Below are 7,875 nucleotides of genomic sequence, written 5' to 3' on the forward strand. Positions count from 1 at the left end.
AGGGAGGCTTTTCTCAGTAGACTACTGATAGAGTTAATTTTCTTTCAGGAAAAAAAAAACACAACAACTTTTAAATAGGAAGAGAGAGAGAGAAATTAAAATAAAGTAGTACTTATGAAGGAAGATTATTCTCCGGAGGAAAAAAGACATGTGATTTGTAATTAAAATGCATTTAATTAATAGCCATACAAACCACTCTCATTAGAGTTCATTTTAATGCTTGAACAGTCAAAAGGGAGTAATTACAATGAAGCCTGTCCTTGTCTCCTCACTGAGAGCTTCACAAACTTTGCTAGGGACATCCCAAGAGATTCTTCTCTCCACCACTCTCCTTTTTGCTACCCTTTTACGTGAAAAGGCACTGAAATGAAAATTCAATTTTTCCCTTTGGTTCCTCCCTACTAACTTTTACTACTGATTTTACAATTAAAATTCTTAAAAAGTCAGAGTCCTTCCTTACTTTGGTTTCTAGAATGGGAAAGCCTGATAATAAATTCATTAAGTGCCGTGTCCTTGTACAAACAACAGAAATAGATACTTGATGAACTTATGCAGGAAAAAGAATTGGTCAAAAGAATGTAAGATAAAAGTCAACAGACAGAGGCTTGAAGAACCAGGCTTGAGCAGGATGCAGTGGAAGTATGAGCAGCCAGGATCAGTCTGCCTAGGACTCTGCTGCCCACCACCTCGTCACACTGTCACACTGTCAGCTACCACAACCATCACACTGCTAATTTTTCCACTCAATAGTGGGGCATGTGACAGTGGGTCTGAGCCATCAACTCAAGATGCAGTGTCCTGGATGGGAGCATCAGATTGACCATACTGAGGTTTAACTGCCAGAAAGGAGTACAGGGGGATATCTGTCCCCTGTAGCTTTCCTGGTAGAAGGCTGGACCATCTCTCCTACCTACCCTGACATTCCTCCCAAATAGAAGAGTGCTGTATACTGCCCAACCAAACCAACTTTCTAAATCTTACCTTTCACAAGTTCTCATCCCTCTGACTATCCCTGGGGTTATATTCCCAAGCAATGGAATGACAGTAACAGAAGTTGAAAGAATAGAGCATACAGAGCACCTCTCTTGTTGCAATGTCTGGCTAAATGCGTATAGAATCTAGTGTCTTCGTCCATTCAGGCTTCTATAACAGAATACAATAAACTGAATGGCTGATAAGAAACAGAAATTTATTTCTAAGAGTTCTGGAATCTTGGGAAGTCTAAGATCAAGGCAGCAGCAGAGTCAGTGTCTGGTAAAGGCCCACTGCCTGCTATATGGATGGTTTCTGGCTGTGTCCTCACCTGGTGGAAGAGGAGAGGGAGCTCTCTGGGGCCTCTATTATAAGGGCACTAATCCTATTTATGAGGGCTTCACTGTCCTGACCTACCACTTCCCACAATTCCCTGTCCTAATATTTTCTCTTTAGAGATTAGGATTTCAACATAAGAAGTTGGAGGAGACATAAACATTCATATCACATCACCCAGGCTCACTTGCAAAGGAGGTAAGAACTAAAACCAGCAGACTTTTCTGGCTCAGTCCTAAGCAATACTGGGTCAAAGTTTAAGCGCTTGCTTTATTGCTAAACAAATTCAGGAACCAAGGAAAAATAACTCAGGTGTTTGCTACTGAAATGTAAAGCTCTTAACCAGTTAAAATAGTTTATTTGTCAAGACTAAGAGTGCATTCATTAAGGCTCACTTTAAGACCTTCACTTCAAGATGCCATTAATTCAAAGTTGCTCGGTCTTAACCATTTTTCCACCTAGCAAGACCAGGTGCTACAACATTGTAAATATCTTTACTTTGCACTTCTGAAATATTTCTAGGTTTAAATGTGATGTTCTTTTTTTTTAAATATATTTTGTAAGATTTTATTTATTTATTTATTTATTTGAGAGGGGAAGGCAGGGAGAAAGAGACAGAGAGAAACATCAATGTGTAGTTGCTTCTCACATGGCCACCACAGGGGATGTGGCCTGCAACCCAGGCATGTACCCTGACTGGGAATTGAACCTTCGATGCTTTGGTTCTCAGCCCACACTCAATCCACTGAGCTGCACCAGCTAGGGCTTTAAAGGTGATGTTCTTTATTTCAGTGAAATGATATTTAGTTTTGCTTGATCAATAGATTCTGTTGGTGATCTCTTGGGGGAGTCAACTGCCAAAAGAGACATGGTTACCCAAAATGACCAGGAGAACTCCACAAGGCCCAAGCATTCCCCTCTCCCTTATATATATCAAAATTTCCACTGAATTACATGTGAGAAACAAAATACCATGAATTTTATTTTTATCTATTCATAAATATACTCCCAGCACCTAAAATGGTGCCTGTCATATATTAAAGTCTCAATAGATACTTGGATAAACAAAACTGAAAATAAATCATGAATGGAATTTTTATGTAGTTTTACTGATTGGGCAAGCAGACATTTTAATGAATAGAAATCAAGGTGTGAGACAAAAATAATCACAATCTCATTATTCAAAAAAATTTTTTATATTGTTTTCTAGTTCTTAGCTACATGCAGGCATATATTTTGCAGTGCTATAACTTTAAAACGGATATGCTTGTGTATTTTGCTTTTCTTCCCAAAAGGTCCCCAATACTTCTGTGCTGCCATATCGCTATTATAATGATCTTCTTAATGACTAGATAATGGTCCATGAATGTGAATTTTTATTATCATCCATTTACTGTTTGCCAACTGAAAAGTGTGTCTTTCAATTATAGGGAAGTTTTGTAGAAATACTTAATAAACCTAAAATCAATAGCCCTCACTTCAGTTTTTTTAGTGGATATTGAATAAAACATGCCAGACATTTCAAATCAAAATAAGAAGATATAAGTTCTGGTCTTTATTTGTTGTAGTAATCCTCTGAAAAATCAACTAAACTTTCTATTTCTTCTTAAGACCTATGAAACTCTCTCTGCTTGGGTCTCAGTAGAATATAATAATATCCTTTGTTAAGGTATTTTACAAATATGATATCATATTTGTAAACTCCAAGGTTGCTAAGTTCTAGTCACAAATACTTATTTGAGATAGTGAAGATTAAAACAAAACAAAAACAGTGACCCTCAGAAAGTCAGAGAAAAGACAAGAATAAAAAGTTGTGTTTGCAGAGGTATCATATAAAGATTTCAGTCCCAGGCCTCACCCAGGCAAAAAGATTTTTTTTGTTTTTTTTTTTTAAAGATTTTATTTATTATTTTTAGAGAGGGAAGGGAGGGAGGGGGAGACAGAGAGAGAGAGAGAGAGAGAGAGAGAGAGAGAGAGATTCAATGTGCGGTTGCTGGGGGTTCTGGCCTGCAACCCAGGAATGTACCCTGGCTGGGAATTGAACCTGGGACACTTTGGTTCCCAGCCGGAGCTCAATCCACTGAGCTACGCCAGCCAGGGCACAAAAAGTTTTAGGTTGTAATTAGCATGAACACAGTTTGCTCTAAGATAGAGTCTGCAAATAATATACTACATCAAATTTGAAGGAAAAAACCATATGCATGTGCCTGTGTTACTTCATTATGGTCACATTAATAGCCCAATTACTGAAGAAAGTTTTCTACAAATAGAATTTGTCTACATAAAATTCAATGTCATTCTAGATTTTACAGCTATAATTGGCAGCATGATAAACTGGATTCACATTTGAATCTCCAAAATGGTATTTAAGAATATTTAAGAAAGTAGTATCATTTAAGACAATGATTGTTTATAACAAAAAATTTTTTAAAAACACATATGCCAATTTAAAATACCTGAAAAGTTATAATTGGCAAAATAACTAGAATTAAATACAAAAATATTTAAAATAAAATTATGCTGACTAAAGAAAATGATGTACATTATAAAAACATCAGATCCTTCTCTGTGTTCCACAACATATAATAAATAGGACACAGCTGAAATGCTGGAAAGATGCAAAATTCCTCAAGTACCAGAAGATGCTCCTGTTTCCAACAGATGATGAAAGTACTAGGAACCAAGGAATACCATTGTGGACCTACTTGTTTGGACCAGGACAACTCTTGTGGCCTTTCTGAAAGACCCACTAACTAGGTTCCAGTTCTCTCTCCCTGAATCTCTGCATGAGAGAACAACTAGATCAATTCTTCAAAATGTTTTGGAATTCAGCTATAATAATTATATCTCAGAGAACCTCCTGAGATAAATTATTCCTCTCCTCTGTGTTCTTCCAGTCCCTTATTGCTCTATGCTTTCTCTCTCCTGTCTGAACCCCCACTGTCATTTGTCCCACATTTTTTTCAGTTAGGTCTTCTGGAACCCTGTTCCATGGTCAAAAGACTTGGATTCATCCCCAGTCTGCACACTGAACAGTCACCCCACATCCCGCCATCTTTCAAACATGGCTCTTTGCTGAGAAAATCATTTCCCTGTTGTGCACTAAAAAGAGGCTTCTCTTGTTCTCAGTGCACTGTGCCTCTTCTGGTGGTGGGGGTGGGTGCTCTCCTGGTTCTCACATTAACTTACTGGTCGTCATTCCTCCACCTCTTGTAAGGCCTCTCCTTTGACAACCATGCCAAATCACCTCTACTCTATCACTGGTTTCTGCCAGTCTTCCTGGTCACTATGTATGTCCTGTTAGTACCTTGACATTTTGAGTCCTGCTTCCATACTGAGTGACTTCAGTGTTGATGGAGAGGAGTCACCTCACCCTCAAATCTCCCAATTTCTCAAATACTTCTTTTCCACTGCATTCATCTTCTTCCGTGGCTACCCCTTACATCTTGAACACACCTTAAATGACCTCTAACACTTAAATATTAAGGTTCAAACATCCTTACCTCCAAATATAACCTCCTATTTTTTCAATTTGTCCAGGTATTCTACTTTACCTGTTTGACACCATAGAGACTTCTAGAGACCTTGAGCCCTTCCTATGTCTGTACCTTCTTATATTCACTCATTTCCATAACCACCTAAGTTCCCACAATTCATCACTTCTTTTACTCTATTACAAATACCATCAAATCCCTTTCCCTATTTTTCTTACATTGTACCCCTACTTTCCAATTTGGGATTAAACTGTTTGCCTTCTTACTGCCTGAACCTTGATTGTGCACAATCCTGGAAAATATTCTAAAACCTCACATATTGGTTAAACAAACAAACAAAAAATCCCTCATTATGACCTATTGGTCTAGTTATTAGTTATTTTGAGTGCAGATGTCCTGCTTTCTTTTGTCTCTAGAGTTTGTCTCTGCTGTTCTCTCTGCCAAGTACCATCTTCTTTTAGGTCTCAGCTCAGGTGTGAGTTCCTCACAAGCCTAGTTAATTTGCTCTCCTATGATATCCCACATTTCTTCATGTGTTCCCGGTTATACTTGTACATTATATCTAACAGACAGGATTGTAGTATCCTGGTTTCTGTTTGTCTGCCTTACTGGGTTCTAAATTCTGTAAAGGAAGAGTCTATGTTGGTCTTCTTGAGACCTGCACCTTCAGCTCATAGCTCAGGATATAGTGAATATGAGACACTATTTGTTGGATCAATCTATAAGTTTTCTTTATATTTACACAATTTAAATTGATTCTATAATACAGGAGGAAATACATAGTTTCAAGAAATAAAGTTAATCTGAATTAAATAATATTGAGGAAATAAGAAAGCCAAAGGCACACGTTAACTAGGATACAAAAAGTTAATGAAAGCCCTGGCTGGCGTACCTCAGTGGATTGAGCGCGGGCTGGGAACCAAAGTGTCCCAGGTTCGATTCCCAGCCAGGGTACATTCTTGGGTTGCAGGCCATAACCCCCAGCAACCGCACATTGATGTCTGTCTGTCTGTCTCTCTCTCTCTATCTCCCTCCCTTCCCTCTCTAAAAAATAAATAAATAAAATATTTTAAAAAAAAAGTTAATGAAGGAGGGAAAAGAAGAACATTCCTAAAATATATGACAAAAAAATGGGAAAATTTCAGAAAGTGAATTGCGAAGTATAATAGTTATGTATTCTAAAGTTTATATTTTAGATCTTATTTGTATATTGTAAATTACATATTTTAAGTTATTTATTTATGTGTATTAAAGTTTTGTATTTCTATGTATAGCTACCACATGACAAGAGGTGTGTGTGTGTGTTTATTATGACATTTAGCATTGGTCACAATTTTTTAGGAATCACGTTGGAATAAAAGTTGGAATACCAATTTGGAAATGTGAACAAAGGTCCGTTTCACCTTTCCCAGTCTCAGAGCCACCAAGTTTAGTGTAAATGATGGTAATCCATCAAATAAAGTCAATGCAAATATGTTAAATAAATGACATAAAACAACCTAATTAAATGGCACACTATTTTGATTGAATTCCAGATTTAGAATAGGTCTAAAAATGCATGGCTCCATCTAATTTCTTTCAAATGAATGAAGATTACAAACAAATGAGATAAATAGGTATGATAAATGATACCTAAATCCTAAATTTTTAGAAAGAATTCTAACCAACTAGTCAGGATTTTCAGCAAAAGCAAAAGAAAATGTGTTTGACACAGGTGGTTATATGTTTTTCCTATACCTCCTTTTATGTATATAGTTTAATTTTAAAGAAATCCCTTTACCATTCTGTAGCACTCATTTGTAAGGGAAAAAGTTTGATAATTTCATCCTTTCCTGAATTTCTCCTGAACACATATTTTGTGTTTCAGATTTCTCAAAGTAATACACATTGGTCAATACTGAGTTAGAAGCAACATATATATATTTATGCAATACATAATAGTTAAATAAAAAACATTCAGTCAGAGTGCTCTCAGCTCCTTATTTTCATAAGCACACTATTATTGCAAGACAGAGGAACACGATTTTTAAATAACTTTCTCTAAACACCCCAGTGATGAATAATTCTGGCCTACGTAAGGTCGGTCAAACAAGGTAGTGTTTGTGAGAGGGGACCGACCATCTGAGGAACTGAAAAGTTATGATTTTGCAAATGGAAATAATTAAAGTGCTTTTTTTACCTCTGCAACTCTGTCATGGTATCTTGTTCTCTGATACTTTTTCATAGCCAAATAAATGCTTTACAGGGCTCACTTTTAGAAAACATAAACTCCCCAACTCTTAAACAAGTTGGAGTAATAAAGATTTGGAAACAGGTACCTGATGTCTGGTGTAGTAAATATACAAATTGTCACTCTCTTCATTTGTTTTTAAGAACACAGGTGCCTGGTGAGATTGAAACCTTTGATCACAAAAGTAAACGATCCTCTTGTACATGTTACTTGACTAACATACAGATAGAAAGTAAAATATTGTGGTATTGTATTAGCCCATTCAGGGTATCCCCAATTCAGGGTAGCCAGAAACTACTACGGGAATGTAAACTATAGTTGTCTGAAAAAGAAATTGGTGTTTAATAATTATTGTTCTGTAAATTTAGGGCATGACAGATATTATAAAACATTCAGAGATTTTGTGATATATAAGGAAAAACAGTCAGCATTGTTAAGCTGTTTGTTTTAGATTAGCTTCACGAATTACTACTCACTCTGGAAATAAGATGTCATTTGTTAAGAGAACACATACTAAAGTATTCCATTACTCCTGGATTCTAATTTCAACTCCAAAAATCATAAATTTCAAAGTAAAAATAAAGCCTTTAGAAACAAAAGTTGTGTAATTTTTGTGGAGAACTTTCGACAATTAGTATGTCAATAAATTGTATTTAAATAAATCAATGTCAAAGGAATCCAGTTTCTTTTATGTAGCATGTATCTTCAAGATTATTGAAAGTATTGCTTCTCAATTCCTTCACGGTGATTCTTTTAAAAGCCAATCCCTCTCAAGAATACTGTATTTGTAATGAACTTTTCACAGCCACAATTATGTGTGCTATTTACAATTTTGGAAAGCTT

At 36.2% G+C, this 7,875-nt stretch overlaps 1 long non-coding RNA gene across 1 annotated transcript; it reads left to right on the plus strand.

Moving 5' to 3' along the window:
- The first annotated feature begins 1,338 nt into the window (after positions 1-1,338).
- LOC118499228 lies at positions 1,339-2,790 on the plus strand. The gene is made up of 2 exons (XR_004901754.1): positions 1,339-1,838; positions 2,082-2,790. It is a non-coding gene; the product is annotated as an uncharacterized LOC118499228 (long non-coding RNA).
- Positions 2,791-7,875: the final 5,085 nt, after the last annotated feature.

This window comes from Phyllostomus discolor, chromosome 3 (assembly GCF_004126475.2).
Source record: "Phyllostomus discolor isolate MPI-MPIP mPhyDis1 chromosome 3, mPhyDis1.pri.v3, whole genome shotgun sequence".
In the NCBI taxonomy this organism is placed as follows: domain Eukaryota; kingdom Metazoa; phylum Chordata; class Mammalia; order Chiroptera; family Phyllostomidae; genus Phyllostomus; species Phyllostomus discolor.